General features: G+C 41.0%; 1 long non-coding RNA gene across 7 annotated transcripts in view; it reads left to right on the forward strand.

Annotated features, from left to right (window-relative positions):
• The window catches only part of LOC113615294 (uncharacterized), a 93,046-nt gene that overhangs the window by 18,126 nt on the left and 54,717 nt on the right, over positions 1 to 20,203 (forward strand). The gene's annotated exons all lie outside the window — the stretch shown is intronic.

The following is a 20,203-nucleotide window of genomic DNA, read 5'->3' on the forward strand; positions in this document are numbered from 1 at the left end:
AGGATTTAATCCATTTACATTTAAGGTAATTATCGATATGTATGTTTCTGTTCCCATTTTCTTAATTGTTTTGGGTTTGTTATTATAGGTCTTTTCCTTCTCTTGTGTTTCTTGCCTAGAGAAGTTCCTTTAGCATTTGTTGTAAAGCTGGTTTGGTGGTGCTGAACTCTCTCAGCTTTTGCTTGTCTGTAAAGGTTTTAATTTCTCCATCAAAACTGAATGATATCCTTGCTGGGTAGAGGAATCTTGGTTGTAGGTTTCTCTCCTTCATCACTTTAAATATGTCCTGCCAGTCCCTTCTGGCTTGCAGAGTTTCTGCTGAAAGATCAGCTGTTAACCTTATGGGAATTCCCTTGTGTGTTATTTGTTGTTTTTCCCTTGCTGCTTTTAATGTATTTTCTTTGTATTTAATTTTTGACAGTTTGATTAATATGTGTCTTGGGTGTTTCTCCTTGGATTTATCCTTTATGGGACTCTTTGTGCTTCCTGGACTTGATGAACTATTTCCTTTCCCATATTAGGGAAGTTTTCAACTATAATCTCTTCAAATATTTTCTCTGGCCCTTTCGTTTTCTCTTCTTCTTCTGGAACCCCTATAATTCAAATGTTGGTGCATTTAATGTTGTCCCAGAGGTCTCTGAGACTGTCCTCAGTTCTTTTCATTCTTTTTTCTTTATTCTGCTGTGCATTAATTATTTCCACTGTTTTATCTTCCAGGTCACTTATCTGTTCTTCTGCCTCAGTTATTCTGCTATTGATCCCATGTATAGTGTTTTTAATATCATTTATCGTGTTGTTCATCATTGCTTGTTTCATCTTTAGTTCTTCTAGGTCTTTGTTAAATGTTTCTTGCATTTTGTCTATTCTATTTCCAAGATTTTGGATCACCTTTACTATCATTATTCTGAATTCTTTTTCAGGTAGACTGCCTATTTCCTCTTAATTTGTTAGGTCTGATGGGTTTTTATCTTGCTCCTTTATCTGCTGTGTGCTTTTCTGTCTTCTCATTTTGCTTATCTTACTGTGTTTGGGATCTCCTTTTTGCAGGCTACAGGTTCATAGCTCCCATTGTTTTGGGTGTCTGTCCTTAGTGGCTAAGGTTGGTTCAGTGAGTTGTGTAGGCTTCCTGGTGGAGGGGACTAGTGCCTGTGTTCTGGTGGATGAGGCTGGATCTTGTCTTTCTGGTGGACACGTCCATGTCTGGTGGTGTGTTTTGGGGTATCTGTGGACTTATGATTCTAGGCAGCCTCTCTGCTAATGGGTGAGGTTGTGTTCCTGTCTTGCTAGTTGTTTGGCATAGGGTATCCAGCAACGTAGCTTGCTGGTCGTTGAGTGAAGCTGGGTGTTGGTGTTGAGATGGAGATCTCTGGGAGATTTTCGCTGTTTGATATTACGTGGAGCTGGGAGGTCTCTTGTGGACCCGTGTCCTGAAGTTGGCTCTCCCACCTCAGAGGCACAGCACATACTCCTTGCTGCAGCACCAAGAGCCTTTCATCCACATGGCTCAAAATTAAAGGGAGAAAAAGTAGAAAGAAAGAAAGAAAGAAAGAGGATAAAATAAAATAAAATAAAGTAAGGTAAAATAAAACAAAGTTATTAAAATAAAAAAATAATTATTAAGAAGAAAAATTTTTTAGTAAAAAAAAAAAAAACACACACAAAAAAACGGACGGATAGAACCCTAGGACAAATGGTAAAAGCAAAGTTATACAGACAACACCTCATGCAGAAGCATACACATACACACTCACAAAAAGAGGAAAAGGGGAAAAAAATAATAAATCTTGCTCTCAAAGTCCACCTCCTCAATTTGAGATTATTCGTTGTCTATTCAGGTATTCCACAGATGCAGGCTACATCAGGTTGATTGTGGAGATTTAATCCGCTGCTCCTGAGGCTGCTGGGAGAGATTTCCCTTTCTCTTCTTTGTTCTCACAGCTCCCGGGGTCCAGCTTTGGATTTGGCCCCGCCTCTGCATGTAGGTCACTGGAGTGTGTCTGTTCTTCATTCAGACAGGACGGGGTTGAAGGAGCCGCTGATTCGGGGGCTCTGGCTCACTCAGGCCCGGGGGAGGGAGGGGTACGGATGCAGGGTGAGCCTGTGGCGGCACAGGCCGGTGTGAGGTTGCACCAGCCTGAGGCGTGCCATGCGTTCTCCCGGGGAAGTTGTCCCTGGATCACGGGACCCTGGCAGTAGCAGTCTGCACAGGCTTCCAGGAGGGGAGGTGTGGATAGTGACCTGTGCTCGCACACAGGCTTCTTGGTGGCAGCAACAGCAGCCTTAGCATCTCATGCCCGTCTCTGGGGTGCGCAGTGTTCGCCACCGCTCGCGCCCATCTCTGGAGCTCCTTTAAGCAGCGCTCTTAATCCCCTCTCCTCACGCACCAGGAAACAAAGAGGGAAGAAAAAGTTTCTTGCCTCTTAGTCAGGTCCAGACTTTTCCCCGGACTCCCTCCCGGCTAGCCGTGGTGCACTAACCCCCTGCAGGCTGTGTTCACGCCGCCAACCCCAGTCCTCTCCCTACACTCCTGACCGAAGCCCGAGCCTCAGCTCCCAGCCCCGCCTGACCCGGCGGGTGAGCAGACAAGCCTCTCGGGCTGGTTAGTGCTGGTCGGCACTGATCCTCTGTGTGGGAATCTCTCTGCTTTGCCCTCTGCACCCCTGTGGCTGTGTTCTCCTCCATGGCTCTGAAGCTCCCCACCTCCACCACCCGCAGTCTCCGCCCGCGAAGGGGCTTCTTAGCGTGTGGAAACCTTTCCTCCTTCACGGCTCCCTCCCACTGGTGCAGGTCCCGTCTCTTTGTTCTTTTGTCTCTTTGTTCTTTTGTCTCTTTGTTCTTTTGCCCTACCCAGGTACGAGGGGAATTTCTTGCCTTTGGGGAGGTCTGAGGTCTTCTGCCAGCGTTCAGTAGGTGTTCTGTAGGAGTTGTTCCACGTGTAGATGTATTTCTGGTGTATCTGTGGGGAGGAAGGTGATCTCCGCGTCTTACTCTTCCGCCATCTTCCCCCTCTCTCAGTAATGTGACTCTTATTTTGGAAAAGACCCTGTGGGTGTGCAGGGTGTCATGTGCCTTCAGCACAGGCACACGTCTGGAAGGGAGGCCTCATTCAATGATTACAGACCCCTTTGGGTCAGGGGGTAGGGTCACGCTACTGAGAGATACCAGATAATTTCATTTTATAGATGTACTTTCATATATTTGAAATATTGTATTCAGGGAAAAAGTATTTTGACAAAAATTTGAAAGCAGTATATATTTGCAAACAGATTCAGAAAAGTAATGTACACAGGCATTCATTACTTTCGAAAAGCCTTTATTTTTTCAGTTACATGTAAAAACAAAGCAGGAAAAAAATAGAATTGAAAGTGTCTCTGTCTGCACATGTGTGTGCTTCGATGTCTCCTCCAGCTCTATCACCCTAAGTACTCACACTCTCACAGCTGCAGCTTTATCTTCAGTTCAAACCAAAGCTGGACTTCCAATTTCAGGTTTAGATTTCCTAGAAAATGATGGAAACAGGTAGGTGGCTGCCAGTAGATTTAAAAATTCCATAAAACTCTGGCTGAAACCATTAGACCAATATCTGAACCTCCATCACTCCCTCCCTCTTGCTGAGCCTCTGAGACTCTCAGAGCTAGCATCCTAGATCCACCTGCAGACAGCCATCTCCATTTTTATTTTTATTTTTTAAGGAAAATGAGTACACGTAGCAAAACGGAATAAATGTCATCAAACAGTTTGTTTACTACGATACCAATTCTGTTTGGAAAATTCATATGTCTCTTAAAGCAGTTCCATTCGCTGTTGATCACAAATCTTCATCGTGTTCATTGATTTCTCTCTTGTGAGTTGATGGTTCCACACTGTAGAGGGGTCCCTTTCAGAGAGCAGGGTGTTCATCCTCCATTACTCCACCCTTGTACAGGCTGCCTAGTCCTTCTCATACCCCCTGTCTGCCCTGTCGGTCATCCTCTGTCCAGGACACTGGACACAGCTGTTCAGATCCCACTTGGATGCCCCATCCTCTCTCCCCTGCCCCCCACACCCAGTGCTGCCCTTTGCCCACCCACCACCCACTGCCAAGGTGCTATTGCCACCTGGTGTTTCATCATATGCAGCCCCCAGTGTATATGTTTTTACAGCCTTATTTTATGCCTATCTTTTTTTTTTTTTAAGATAGAATTAGAATCATTTTGTACATAGATTCAAAAGCTGTGTTTTGAAGGAGGGTATTTTTCCCTCCAAGCTGACTCTTTTTTTGTCAGGAAGTTTGATGATGGCGGTACATTGATGCCACCTTGTGACAGAAACCTGAACTGCAGTTTGAACGTAGTGAAGCAGAAAGGTGGGAGGGAGGGGCTGTGACCCACACCCAGCTGGCAGAGCTTTCTGGAAGTCTGTGTGGAAAGGGGGGCATTCCCAGGATACAGGGACATTGAGATATCCAGACAGAAAGTGCAGCCTCCTTCTATGGTGAAGAAAAAGTTTTATGTGAGTGGAAATAAAAGATCATTTAAACATTTTACTCTTTGAGATCTCTGGATGTATAGCTAGAAATCTTACTAGCCAAAGTGGATGAAGGCCACTTAAAATCTCTGTGATCTTCTTTTGTACTTTTATGGCCATCTTTTCACATAAATACATTTCTATGATATATTTTAAATATTTTTATAATTTCAATTTTTAATATTGATTGAGCATTGCATCATATGATGCTCCAAACTATTTCACCAGTACCCAAGTAGTGAAAATTTAGTGCGCTTACCATATTTCCTGTTACAAACAACAGTATACTTAACACCCTTGCTCATATATACATATATATCTTTGAAGTGTTTCTTTATATAATTTCTTGAAAATGTTCTTTATAAACAAGGAAATATGTAATATTTTATATTTACACAACATTGGAAATAATATTACTAATTTATATTCCTAACATCACTGTAAGAAAGTGCCTGTTTCCCCACACATTAGAAATAATGTGAATCTTTGCTTTTCCTATAGGCAGCAAATCATCTCTCCTCATTGTTTTGATTATCACTTGTTTTTGCTGCTTTTCTAGAATTCCGTCATAATGTTGATGAAAATAAACAATTAACAATCTATAATAGGAATAGAAAAGAGTTTTATTTGAGCCAAACTGCAGACTATAGCCCAGAGGCCAGCTTCTCAGATAGCTCTGAGGAACTGCTCCAGAGAAGCATGGTTTTTAGCACAGTTTTATATCTTGTCAGAACAAAGAACATTAAACAAGTCAGGGATACATTTCTTCAATGTTTCAAAAAAACAGACCAGCACATACACGTACAGCACAGCACGTACAGTATGGCCTTGGCAGCTAGGAAGGGAGTCTTATCATCAAAGGAGTACCAGCATTAGCATCCCAGAAAGTGGGGCATTTAATCTTTACTTTTAACATGGACATTCTTTACTTCTGGTCAGTGTGCACTTTTCTTTAGTAATTAAAGCAGATGTACAATGTATGTTTGAAAGGCCACAAAGAGGCCGTTTTAGTTAGCACAAAATTCAAGTTAACTCGTGTATAAGCTAGAATGACTTCCCCATACCTCAATATGTGAAAATTTCTTTTATCACTATGGATGCGACAATTAATTCTCACAACCTTGTGTTACAGAGTGTTTCTGATATTCCCTACTAACACTGTGGATGGCATCTGAAAGTGTCTGTATACTGCTAAAGGACACATTCCTCATGGCTATTTGCTATTGAGCTGACTGTGTCCTCTTTGAGTCTAGAAAACTGTCTTGGGAGAATTCTAGTATTATGATAACAGAATCTGTTTGGTGTATGAGTGTGTGTGTGTGTGTGTGTGTGTGTGTGCGCGCGTGTGCGCGTGCGTGCGCGTGAGCGTGTGTGCACGCACTGACAGCCACATTTCCTTCTGCTTCCTTCTGTGCCTTCATGGTGTTGCTTCCCATTTGGTCTCCCTTCCTAAATTCAGACCCAGAAGTGAAGCTAGGGAATTACCAGGATGGCAGTCTTTATAACCATATCCTAATCACCACCCTTAACTGCATCCTGAATGTAAACTTCTAAAAGGGAAATTGTTGGTACAAAGGGTGTGCAACTATATGGCCCTTTGAGAAGTCCTGCCATACTGACGCCCAGAAAGATAGTTCCAGTGTAATCTCCTCAAAGTGGAGTCACGTGAGAAAGGCCACAGTGGAGTGAAAGAAGTCATAAGGCTGATACTATGTCACACAGGCCAGGCCCTGGATTCTATCGTAGACCCACTCTCAAGTCATCACCACAGTGGAAAGATGTGGACGTGATCACACATAAATTAAAATTTGCACTCAAGCACAACCTGCAGTAATATTTGTGGGGGAAAAGCATTGCTTGGAGGAACAGAGGACATAGAGTCAGCAGGTCTGGGATACAGCCCACATTTATATAAATTAACATTTATGTAAAACACGTGACATGTAAAACACGTGCATCTAGACCTTTGTATGGAAAAGATTGGTTGTTACTGTGGTAAAACAAGACCAGGCCAGTATCATATTTTTAACAGCTTTCTTGCAATATAATTTACAATGTACAAAGTCCACACATTTTAAGAGTACAGTCTGATGATTTTTAGTAACTGTGTAGAGTTATACAACCATTATCATAATCAAATTTTAGATATTCCATCACCCCAAAATGTCCCATTGTGCTTGAATGCAGTTAATGCCCACATCCATCCCTAACCCCAGGAACCTCAGATATGCTTTCTCTCCAGGGACTCACCTATTCTGGGCATTTCATACAATGATTCCACTTATTTCTTCTGATATTTGGTTTCTTTCACTTAACATACTGTTTTCAGGGTTCATCCATGTTGTAGCATGTATCAGTATTTCATTTAATTTTTATTGCCAAATAATATACCACATTTTATTCGTTAATTTGTAGACATTTGGGTTGTGTCCACTTTTGGCTATTATGAATAATGATGCTATGTACATTCACGTACAAGTTTTTATGTAGACATATGTTGTCATTTCTCTTGGCTCTGTACCTAGGAGTGGAACTGCTGGGTCGTATGGTAACTCTCTGTTTAACCGTTTGAGGAACTGCCAGACTGTTTTCATGACCTTGATAATCTTGAAGAGTACAGGCATAGTGTCTTATTTTTCTTGTGATTAGCCTGTGGTTGTGGGTTTTGAGAAAGAATACCACAGAGTTGAAGTGCCCTTCCCATCACATCATATCTGGGAGGACATGGTACACACGTGACATCACTGGGTCACTGGAGATGTCGACCTTCATCAGTGGGTTAAGGTGCTGTTTGCCCAGTTTCTCCAGTGTACAGTAACTGTTTTCCATTTTCCTCCTCTGTTCTTCAGAAGTGAGTCACTAAGTCTGCCCTACCCTCAGAGGTGGAAGGCAGATTTCAGGTTCACTTCACAGAGGCAGGGTATCAACATATATTATTTAGAATTATTCAATAAAAATAATTTGTCTCCTCTCATTCATTATTAATTCAAAAAAATATATAATTATTTGTTTATATCAATGTGGCTCCATGTTTTTAAGTCTGTATTTTATGTCATTTAGTATCATTCTTTTCTTTTATTTTCCACTTTAGAATCTTTCATTTTTTACCAGAAACCTTTATTACCTGCCTTTATGTGTCATTTGACTAATGGGAACCTCCAATGAGAGCAGCCCCCTCCCACCCTACTGTTCTCTGGCCCCAGACAATCAGGAATTGCAGCCTCTGGGCTTCAGCCTTTGCCTCCAAGTATGGGAAAGTCATCCAGGCTGAGTCAGTAAGAGACTCTCTGGGATGTTCAGAATTTGTGTGATACTTGTCTCTTGTTTGTTTGCTTGTTTTTTTTTAAAAATTATTTGGTCATACTGTGCAGCATGTGGGATCTTAGTTCCCCAACCAGGGATCGAACCTAGACCCCCTGCATTGGGAGCACAGAGTCTTAACCACTGGACCACCAGGGAAGTCCCTGCTTGCTTGCTTTTAATCATGGATGGACATGGACATGAATCTAGAGCTACCAGTGGGCATAACTCTCCTCTGTTGCAGCAAATTACAAAAATTATGGTGACCAATTAAGGTAACAGGGTGGTGCTCTTTCTTTTTCCTCAAAAGAGTTGAATGTTGAGGTGTTTTATTTTTTCACTTTCAAGTACTTGTGTTTGACAAATAAAACCCACCATGTTAACTTGGCACGATGAAAAGTACATCCCAGTTCAATGCCCAGTAAAATGGAATTGGTCCTGATTCCATTCTTGACGCTTCATTAAACTTTCTCTTTAATCGTGTGCATTGATTATCCCTATTCTTTTTTTTTTTTTTTTTTTTGGGGTTCGTGGGCCTCTCACTTTTGTGGCCTCTCCCGTTGCAGAGCATAGGCTCTGGACGCGCAGGCTCAGCGGACATGGCTCACAGGCCCAGCCGCTCCGCAGCATGTGGGATCTTCCCGGACCAGGGCACGAACCCGTGTCCCCTGCATAGGCAGGCGGACTCTCAACCACTGCGCCACCAGGGAAGCCCTGATTACCCATATTCTAAGGAGCATTAAGTGTGTGTGTGTGTGTGTGTGTGTGTGTGTGTGTGTGTGTGGTCTGGCAAAAAGCAAAGGTAAAGAAAATTCTAGATACATGGAGAGGAAACCATTCTATTCCATCAGAACAATGCTAAGTGTGTTTAGAACTTAATGAAAATGGTCTTTGTAACCACAAAAACATAAGATAGGCAGCAGACATACAAAATTATGCTCAATTCTACTAGTGAGGCTGATCCTTGTCAGTTCATATTTTAGAAAAAGTCTGTGTGGTAAAATGTACATATAACAAAAGCCTATGCAGATTTTAATAATATAAAAATATTAACACAGTTAAAACTTGTTGATACAGGAAGTGCTATGGTCTGAATGTTCAACATATAGTCAAAATTCATATGTTGAAATCCTAAGCCCTAAGGTGATGAGATGGGGCCTTTGGGGTGATTAGATCAGGAGGCCAGAGCTCTCATGAATGGACTTAGTGCTGCTATAAAAGAGACTTCATAGAGCTTCTTCCACCATGTGGAGATACAGTGAGAAATCTGTGACCTGGAAGAGGGTCCTTTCCTGACGATGTTTACACCTTGATCTTGGACTTCCAGCTTCCAGAACTATCAGAAACACATTTCTGTTTTTTATAAGCCATGCAGTTTATGGTATTTTTGTTATAGCAGCCCGAATGGACTAAGACAGGAAGTAATGCCTCATACAAGAAATAAAATGTTTTCTGTTAAAAATAACAAACCAGAGATTAAGTTAGTTATTTACAAGCAAGGAAATCACAAAAAAGAACAAGCAAGGGAATGTCAAAATGAACGGAAACCCATTATTTGGCCATAACTCACTTTTTGTTTAGTGGCTTAAAACAACAAAAATCTAGGGAATTCCCTGGTGGTCCAGTGGATAGGACTCTGTGCTTTTGCTGCCAAGGGCCTGGGTTTGATTCCTGGTCAGGGAACTAAGATACCACAAGCAGCGTGGCCAAAAAACAATAAAAACAACAACAACAACAACAATCTATCATCTTACAGTTCTGGAGTTCAGAAGTCCAAAATGGGTATTACCGGGGCTAAAATTAAGATATCAGCTGGGGGCTTCCCTGGTGGCGCAGTGGTTGAGGGTCCGCCTGCCGATGCAGGGGACGAGGGTTCGTGACCCGGTCCGGGAGGATCCCACGTGCCGCGGAGCGGCTGGGCCCGTGAGCCATGGCGGCTGGGCCTGCGTGTCCGGAGCCTGTGCTCCACAACGGGAGAGGCCGCAGCAGTGAGAGGCCCATGTACAGCAAAAAAAAAAAAAAAAAAAAAAAAGATATCAGCTGGGCTGCATCCCTTCTGGAGGGTCTAGGGGAGGATGAATTTCCTTGCCTATTCCAGCTTCTAGTGCCTGACTGCATTCCTAGGCTTGTGGCCCTTCCTGGCTTATGGCTTGAGGCTTGTGGCCCCTATCTTCAAAGCCAGCACAGTAGCATCTTCCAATCTTTTTCTCACTACTACCCCTGTATCTGTTGTTACATCTCTTTCTCTGACTCTTCTGCCTCCCTCTTTCCCTTGAAAGGACTCTTTTTAAAAAATTGTGGTAAAATATACATAACAGAATTTACTGTTTTAACCAACTTCAAGTATACAGTTCAGTAGCATTACTTACATTCACAATGTTGTGTGACCATAACCACTATCTATTTCCAGAACTTTTTCATCATCTCAAATAGAAACTCTGTACCCAGTAAACAATAACTCTCCATTCCCCTCTTCCCCAGTCCTTGGTAACCTCTATTATACTTTCTGTCTCTATGAATTTACCTATTCTAGGTACCTCACATAAGTTGAATCATACAATATTTGTCTTTTTGTGTCTGGATTATTTCACATAGCAAAATGTTTTCAAGGTTCATCCATGTTGTAGCATGTATCAGAATTTCCTTCAAATTTAAGGCTGAATAATATTCCATTGTATGTGTATATCACATTTAAAAAAATCCATTCATCTTGTTGATGGACAGTTGGGTTGCTTCCACCTTTTGGCTATTGTGAATAATGCTGCTATGAACATTGGTGTGTAAGTATCTGAGTCCCTGCTTTCAGTTCTCTTGGGAATATACCTAGAGGTGGAATTGCTAGATAATATGATAATTCTGTGTTTATTTTTTTGAGGAACCAACATACTGCTTTCTGCACAGACTGCACCATTTTACATTCCCACCAACAGTGCACAAGTGTTCTAGTTTCTGCATAGTCTTGCCAACACTTCTTACTTTCCTTTGTTTTTTTTTTTTTTGATAATAGCCATACCATTGGGTGTGAAGTGGTTTCTCATTGTGGTTTTGATTTGCATTTCCCTGCTGACTAGTGATGTTGAGAATCTTTTCATGTGCTTATTGGCCATTTGTATATCGTTTTGGAGAAATGTGTATTCAAGTCCTTTGCCCATTTTTGCATTGTGTTGTTAGTTTTTTTTGTTCTTGATTTATAAAAATTCTATATATCCTGGATATTAATCCCTTATCAGACATATGATTTGCAAGTATCTTCTCCCATTCTGTGGATTGTCTTTTCACTCTCCTGATAGTGTGCTTTGATTCACTATCACTTTGATTCACACTAAAAGTTTTTAATTTTGATGAAGTCCAATTTATCTATGTTTTCTTTTGCTGCCTATGCTTTTGGTGTCATATCCAAGAAATCATTGCCAAGTCCGGTGTCATAAAGGTTCCCCCCATGTTTTCTTCTAAGAGTTTTATAGTTTTAGCTCTTATGTTCAGGTCTTGGATCCATTTTGAGTTCATTTTAATATATGGTATAAAGTAAAGGTGCAACTTCATTTTTATGCATATGGATATCCACTTTCCCCTGCACCGTTTGTTGAAAAGACTTTTCTTTCCCCATTGAATAGGGTTGTCAGTGAAGCTCTTTAATTGAGTTAATGTATTGAAACATGTTGTACACCTGAAACTAATATTATGTTATATATCAATTTTTTATCTGCTTAAATTCCATAAAACAAGAAAATATGCCTTAGTTGATGAATAGGATTCAGTTGCAAGATTATTAAACTTTATTAAAGACACATGAAAACTGTAAAACTATCAAAACTGTAAAAATATCAACTTGCTCATATTTATACAAAATCTAACATTTATTGAGCTCTTACTGTGTGCGTAGCATTATTCAAAGGGATTTCATCTGTTAACTCAATTAAATCTCAAAGCAACAGCCCATCAGGAACAAGACAAGGATGCCTGTTTTTGCCACTTCTATTCAATCTAGTATTGGAATTTTACTGCATGGTAGGCATCAAACTAATGGTACACAAGGAAAAAGCTTCACTGACAACGCCATCTATAGTGTTCCCTGACCTGACATTTTCTACTCAATTTTTGTGTTTATTTTCTTCAAAGCACTCATCCCCATACAAAATTGCCCTGCTTATTGACTTGCCTGCTTATTGCCAGTTTTCTCAAACTAGAGTGAAACAGGAATCTTGCCATGAACGACACTTGGGAAAATTCTGACCAAACAGCTGACATTTGTGTACCATTAATTTAATGCCTACCATGCAGAGTTCTATGATTTCTGGGATGTCATTGTTAATGTAATTACTCGAAAATGCATTGGTTCTTACCTCCCAGCTCTGAGCACAGATTGCTTTCCCACATGGATCATACTTAAACTCCACAATAGTCCTGGGTAGTCAGGGGGATTGGGTAGTGCTATCCTGTTGTATAGAAGACGATGGAGGAAAGATTAGTGAGTTACCTAAAGTGTCCCAATGATGGAGACCGATCTCTTCACTCTTGCTCTAGGAACTTGTCTAGCAGATTCATCATCACACTTGGTTCTTCTCTATCAGCTCCTGTTTCTGGGGCTCAGAGTCCACACCCTTCTCTGATGTTCCACTAGAAGCGAGAGTAAGGGGATAAGACAGCACATGGAATAGAGAAGAAAGTGAGAGGAAGGGAAAGCACATGAAATACAGGAGACAGGAGTGAGGATGTGCTTGCCTGTCCCCTCTCAGTTCACTGGAAGCTGTGTGGTGATGCTTTGCCTCTTCCCCAGCTCCATCACACAGTGCTCACGGCACACAGCTATGAAACCGTACATTTTACAAAGAGTAGGAAATGTCTTTAAATGGTTTGTTTACTCTGATACCAGTTCTGTTTGGAAAATTCAAATGTATTCAAAGCAGTTCCATCTGCTGTTGACCCCAAGTCTACATCATTTTTATTCAGTCATCTCTTCGCTCATCAGTGTAGGTTGACTTGTCTACACTGTAGTGGGGCCCCTCCCCGAGAACTGGGTGTTCACCCTCCATTAGCCTAACCCGTATAGGCTTCTCAGACTTTCTCACACCCCCTGTCTGTCATCCTCTGTCCACAACACTGGACACAGCTGTTTAGATCCCGCTCCTATGCCCCATCCTCTCTGTCACCTCCCCCCTGCCCTGCGCTGCCCTTCACCCACCCACCGCTCACTGCCATGGTGCTGCTGCCACCTGGTGTTTCATCGTGTGCAGTCCCCAGAGTATATGTTTCTATGGTCTTCTTTTACACCTACAGTTCTTCTCAGATAGAATTAAGAATCATTCTACACAGACGTTTACAGGCTTCCTTTGAAGGGAGGGTATTGCTTTTTTTTTTTTTTTTTTTTTTGTAGAGAAGTTTGACGATGGCGGTACGTTGGTGCCACCTCTTAACAGAAGCGTGAACTGCAGCTTGAGCATCGCGGAGCAGGAAGGTGGGAGGGAGGGGCTGTGGCCCACATCCACCCGTCAGAGCTTTCTGAAAGCCTAGGGTGGGGTGGGGTGGGGTTCGCCATGGTACAGGGATATTGATGACCTCCAGACAGAAAGTGCAGCCTCCTTCTGTGTGGAAGAGAAAGCTCTATGTGAGTAGAGGTAAAATATTTTAATTTTTATTTTACTGGTCCATAAATTGAAAAATTATTGAAACAATAAAAAAATAGTGATATAGCCCCAGTTATAATTAGAAATTTAGACTATGACAAAAGCAGCGTTACAAATCAGTGGAGATGTGATGGAGGATTAAGAAGTGGTATTGAGATAGCTAGATAACCATAAGATTAAAAAGGTAAAAAGGGATCCATTTCTCTATCACACAGCAGGATAGATTCCAAATGGTTCTGAATGAAGTATAAAAGAAATATCCATACAAGTGTTGTATTAGAACATATAGGTGAATTCTATAATCTGGAAGAAGAGGAAACTTTCCTAAGTATAAATCAATATGCAGGAGCATTAAGGAAGAAGATTGACATATTTGACAACATAAAAATAACAATGACAACTCTGCATGGCAAAAACACACTAGCCAATAAAGACACTGAGAAAAAAACATTTGCGGCTAACGTCTTTAAGAAAGCATTCATATCCCTCCAATATAAACGCTTGTCAATATAGAGGCATGAAAAAGCAAAGTCCTATTGAAGTTAACAGAAAAATATATATAAATTGTCTTTAGATGTATGAAAAAAGGCTCCAGCTTGCTTTAATTAAGAGAGATGCAGTTAGCACTACACTAAGATACTGTTTCTTAAGTATTAGATTAGCAAAGATCCAGATTTTTGTCAACACAGTCAGTTGGTGAGGATGTGGAAAAACATGTCCTTTCACACCCTGTTCACAGGGATGCAAAATGGTATGATCACTGTAGTAGGCTTGATAGTCTCCATAAAGATAGTAGGTCCTAGCCCCTGGAACCTGTTAAATATTACCTTATATGGAAAAAGGGTGTTTGTAGATGTGATTAGATTAAAGATCTTAAAATGGGGATATTATCTTAGATTTTCCAAATGGGCCCTAAATGCAAACCCAAGTGTCCTTATAAGAGAGGAGCAGAGGGAGAGTTGACACAGACAGAAGAGAAGGCAATGTGGCCAAGGATGCAGATACTGGAGTGATAGAGCCACAAGCCAAGGAATGTTGGCAGCCAACAAAAGCTGGAAGAGGCAAGGAGGCTCCCCTATAGTCTCTGAAAGGAGTTAAGTTGGCCAACACCTTGATTTTGGCCCATTGAAACTACTTTTGCACTTCTAGCCTCCAGAACTATGAAAGAATATGTCTGTTGTTTAATGACACCAAGTTTATTGTTATTTATTTACTTATTCATTTATTTTTGGCCATGCTGCATGCACGTACACAGCTTTCAGAATCTTAGTTCCCCTACCAGGGATTGAACCTGGGGCAACGTCAGTGGCAGCGCCGAACCCTAGCCACTGGACCACCAGGAAACTCCCTGTGGTAATTTATTATGGTAGTCATTGGAAACTAATACAATTGTTGTGGGGAATTTTATAATATGTAGCAATTTTTTATATGCCTTTACTTTTTGACTCACGAATCTCATTTCCAGGAATATCCTAAGGATTTATTGGCAATGACACAAACGGTTTTAGATATAGATATAATAAAAATATAGATACAGATATTCATTCTGGCACTATGTGAATAGCAAAAGAATGGGAACAACCTAAATATTCATCAGTTGTGTGATGGAGGAATAAAGCATCAAACAATCACACAAAGGCATACAGTACGTAAGGTGTAAAGAATGATGAACATTTCCACATACGGCTATGGAGAGATCTCCAGAATATAATGTTTAGTGAAAAAGTCAGTGTACATGAAGGTTTAAATGGCATGGTACTATTTACTTATATTAAAAGTAGAAGGAAAGGACTTCTATTTTGGAGACCAGAAGGAGTAGATACACTTCTCCCTATTACTCCTGCAAGGTGCAGCTAAGATCTCTGGATATTATATGTAAAACAAATATAAGACTCTGAAAGGTGGAGACAAAAAAGGCAGACTGGCTTGGGACTTTGGGACAAAAGGTATGACGTGCAGTGAATTCCCTTGGCTTTATTTTTGCCTCATATATCCCAGACGGGGTGCTGGAAGAGCAAGTGACCAAAAATGCCAACAAGAAAAGACAAGAAGAGCTCCAAGAAAAGCCTGCTGTATCTAGACACAGGACCAGAAAAAGGGGGAACCTAGCAAGAAAGAAAGCTTTTAGACAACTGCCCTAACATCACAGAGTGAAACAGCTGCGCCCTCACCATGGCAGCAAAGACTGAGTGGGAAATGTGGACTCCATGCTCACTTGATTGTAAAGAGGTACCCCTCCCCACTCTTTGGGGTGGTATCAGAGAAGACCCTATGGGAAAGAGGGACTTTCATCCCCACCTGGTGGAAATGAACACCCACCTCACTGCCCTCCACAGTGTTGGGGGAGGCCACATGGAGGGCAGTAAGGAAGTGTCTTTCCCCACCTTCCAGGGTAGTGTCGGTGGAGGCCTGGTGGGGAGTGAAATCCTACTTTAACCAAGCAGTAGTAACAAGGCACCATTTCCCGTCCACTCCCATCCCTGCCCCATCTCCCATGTTAGTAAAGGCTACGTGGGGAACCTCGACTTTTATCTTCTTTGCCATCTGTCTCTGTGGTTAGGAATGCATGCTTGGAGTCATTAACATCCATGGAGAGGATACTGATACCTCACTAGTAAGTTTGTGGTGAGGAATAAATTCAGCCAACAATGTGAAGAACCTATTCATTGGCCCTGTTTTTTAAAAAGCTTCATAAATATTAGCTGTCCGTCCCCCACAAATCGGAGAACACATGTAGCTCCTTTATCTGCCTCCCCTCAGCTAGGGACCCTTAACTTGGATGCAGATCATAATCACCTTGGGAATCCTTTCCAAAACTCTCCCTCACCCAAAACTCTCTTGTTGGTGGAAATAGGACTTCTGTATCAAAGGCCATTCAAGTTATTCAGCTGTAATAAATGGGCATCAGAAAATGGACATGCTCATTTGGCACCAACAGTGTATGCCAGTATCTATTGCCCCTTCATTCCTCCAACACCAGCTATTACCATCCTATGTCTTTATTGTGAATCTGATTGATTGCTCATTTCCCCAGACCTGCCCTATAGGAAGGGTCATCTCAGATAGCTGGTCTGAAGAGAGGAGGTGTTTTGTTTTTGGTGAAAGGGGACATAGTATAGTGCCTGGCACACAGTTACGCCAGTAAAGCATGGTGATTGCTGGATCTGTCTCACCCTCTGCAGCTCCTCATGTCAGTCGCCTTGCCCATATCAGGTGTCTGAAGGACTCAGGTTCTGAGGATCTGTGTGCTGATGGCGGCTATAGCTTCTACTCCAGGTTCAAGTGCAGCAGTTCTCAGGAGACCCCAACGTTTCACATCTTTAGTTAGTTATGCTGACTGACTCAAGTGAGTTCATAGATCTGATAAAAGCATGCTGTGGAATAGTTCCTGTGAGGTTCACAAACTAGCCTAAAAGTAGAGAAGCTACTTTGATCTCATCATGGAAGAAGTTGTTTAGCAGGTGGAATTTCATTCTTCAGCAGCTACATGCTTTGCAGTAGACCTTGAGGCCCATCTCAGAGAAGCCTTTTTTTTTTTCTTTTTGGCTGAAAAACAATGAATTGTCCAGTTGAGGAAGGAACTTACTTGGTCTTAAGCAAGCATTTGCAATAAATACACCAAATTGTTTTTACTGTACAAATAATAATCATCACTTCCCATATATCTCTCAGATGAGTGTGGAAATATGCAGTTGTTAGCTCTTCTAGCAATTTGAGATTGTAATATAGATCGTTCTCTGCTGACCATGTTTTTTTCCCATTATATAATGAAATATTTTAAAGAGGCAGGAAATTTCCAAGTGTTCGTTTATTTATTTATTTTTGGCGGCACCACACGACACACAGGATCTTAGTTCCCTGACCAGGGATCGAACCCATGTCCCCTGCAGTGGAGGCACGGAGTCTTAACCACTGGAGTGCCAGGGAAGTCCAAGTGTTAGTTTAAAATCTCAGTTATTAGAACTTAATATTTAAAAAATAATTATTATCCTAGAGTTTATTATAATGATACTCAGCCTCATTCTCTAAAAGAACCAGTTACTCTTAAATATCATTATGATTATTTTTCTAGGATGTAATATTTTTATTTCTGTACTTCAGGTAGAAATGGACATTAGCTTTCCCTAAATATTTGGATAGATTTCATTGCAAATGATTATTTCTATTTTGGTTATCTGTAGTGTGGACCAATTTGATAATATAGAGTGTGGACCTGTTAATACTACAAGAGCATAATTGTGGGACTCTTTCAACTGATTAATTGCATCAGAGAATTATGAATATATAAATATATTTCAAATACTTTATTGAGGTATGGTTAACATACAATATACTGTACATATTTAAAGTATATGCTTTAATGTTTTGATATATGTATGCACCTGTGAATCCAATACTACAGTCCAGATAATGAACATATCCATCAACTTAAAAAGCTTCCTAGTGCTCCTTTGTAATCTTCTCATCTAACTCTCTCTTGCCTCTCTCTCTACATCACCCTACCCTGTTCTCAGATAACTAGTGATCTTCTGTCACTATAGATTCGTTTTCTTTTCCTATAATTTTATATGAGTGGAATCATACAATGTATTTTTTTTGTCTGTCTTCTTTCCTTCAACCTAATTATTTCTGGATTTATCCATTTGTTGCATGTACAAATAGTTCCTTCTTTTTAATGTTGACTAATATTCCATTATATGGATATACCACAATTTGTTTTATCCATTTATCTGTTAATGGGTATTTGGGTGGTTTCCAATTTGGGGCTCTTGTAAATAAAGCTGTTATGAACATTTGTATATTAGTCTTTGCATAGACATAGACTTTCTTCCTCTAGGATAAATACTTAGGAGTGCAATGGCTGGATCATGTGATAGATGTGAGGTTAACATTATAAGAAACCGCCAAACTGTTTTCCGAAGTGGTTGCACCATATTTCATTGCCAACAGCTGTGTTTGAGAGTTCCATCCTTCACAACCTTGCCAAGACTTTATATGGTCAGTCTTTTAAATTTTGGCCTTTCTCAGAGAGGTGCAGTGGTATCTCATAGTTTTCATTTACATTTCCCTAATGACTTTGAACATTTAAGAAAAGATGATTAGCATCTTTTCATGTACTTATTTGACATTTGTATATCTACTTTGGTGGAGCATCTATTCAAATATTTTGTCCATTTATTTGTTGGAGTGTCTGTTTTCTTCTTATTTACCTTTGTGAAATTTTTTATATTCTGGATACAAGACCTTTATCAGATACATGATTTGCAAATATTTTCTCCCAATGAGTGGCTTGTCTTTTAATTCTCTCAACAGTGTCTTTGGAATAGCAGAAATGTTTAACTTTGAGAAGTCCAATTTATTGGTTTGTTCACTTATGGATTGTAGTTTTGGTTTTGCCTCTATGGAATCTTCCCCTGACCCAAGGTCACAAGGATTTTCTCCCATGTTTTATCCTAGAAGTTTTACATTTTATATTTAGGTCTGTGATCCATTTTAAGTTGACTTTTGTATATGGTGCAATACATGGATCAAAGTTTATATTTGTGCATGTGGCTATCCATTTATCCCAGCGCCATCTGTTGAAAAGACTATCTTTTCTCCACTGAATTGCCATTACAACTTTTGTCAAAAATCAGTTGTCTGAGTCCAGAAATGGACTGCTTATTCTATTCCATTGATCTACTTGTCTTCCTTGATGCCAGTAAGTACCACACTGTTGATTACTGAAGGTTTATAATGATTCTTTTTTTTAAAAAAATTATTTATTTATTTATTTTTGGCTGTGTTGGGTCTTCGCTTCTTTGCGAGGGCTTTCTCCAGTTGCGGCAAGTGGGGGGCTATTCTTTTTTTTTGCGGTACGCAGGCCTCTCACTGTTGTGGCCTCTCCCGCCGCGGAGCACAGGCTCCGGACGCACAGGCTCAGTGGCCATGGCTCACGGGTCCAGCCGCTCCATGGCAAGTGGGATCTTCCTGGACCGGGGCATGAACCCGTGTCCCCTGCATCGGCAGGCGGACTCTCAACCACTGCGCCACCAGGGAAGCCCAGGGGGCCACTTTTCATTGAGATGTGCAGGCCTCTCACTGTCGCGGCCTCTCCCGTTGCGGAGCCCAGGCTCCAGACACGCAGACTCAGTAGTTGTGGCTCACGGGCTTAGTTGCTCCACGGCATGTGGGATCTTCCCAGACCAGGGCTCGAACCCATGTCCCCTGCATTGACAGGCAGATTCCCAACCACTGCACCACAAGGGAAGCCCTATAATGATTCTTGAAGTCAGGTAGTTTTGATCCTCTAGCTTTGTTCTTCTTTTTCACAGTTGTTTTTCATAGTCTAGGGCCTTTGCATTTCAACATGAATTTTAGAATCAGCCTGTCAATTTCTTTTTTTTTGCCACACCCTGCGGAATGCGGGATCTTAGTTCCCCAATTAGGGATTGAACCTGCGCTCTTGGTAGTGGAAGCATGGGGTCTTAACCACTGGACTGCCAGGGAAGTCCCGAGCCTGTCAATTTCTTAAAAAACAATATCTGCTAGGATTTTTATTAGGATTACACTGAATCTATAGATCAGTTAGAAGAGAATCTACATCTTTACAACACTGAGTCTTCTGACATATGATGATGGTATGTTTCTCCATTTATTTAGATCTTCTTTAATTTCTGTCAGCAATGTTTTGTAGTGTTCAATGTATAGACCTTTCACATACATGGAGAGATTATTCCTAAGTATTTCATACTTTTTGGTGCTATCATGAATGATAGTATTTTTTAATTGCA

Source organism: Aethalodelphis obliquidens, unplaced genomic scaffold, assembly GCF_003676395.1.
Source record: "Aethalodelphis obliquidens isolate GAN/ISIS:26980383/991018 unplaced genomic scaffold, ASM367639v1 scaffold114, whole genome shotgun sequence".
NCBI classification, from domain to species: domain Eukaryota; kingdom Metazoa; phylum Chordata; class Mammalia; order Artiodactyla; family Delphinidae; genus Aethalodelphis; species Aethalodelphis obliquidens.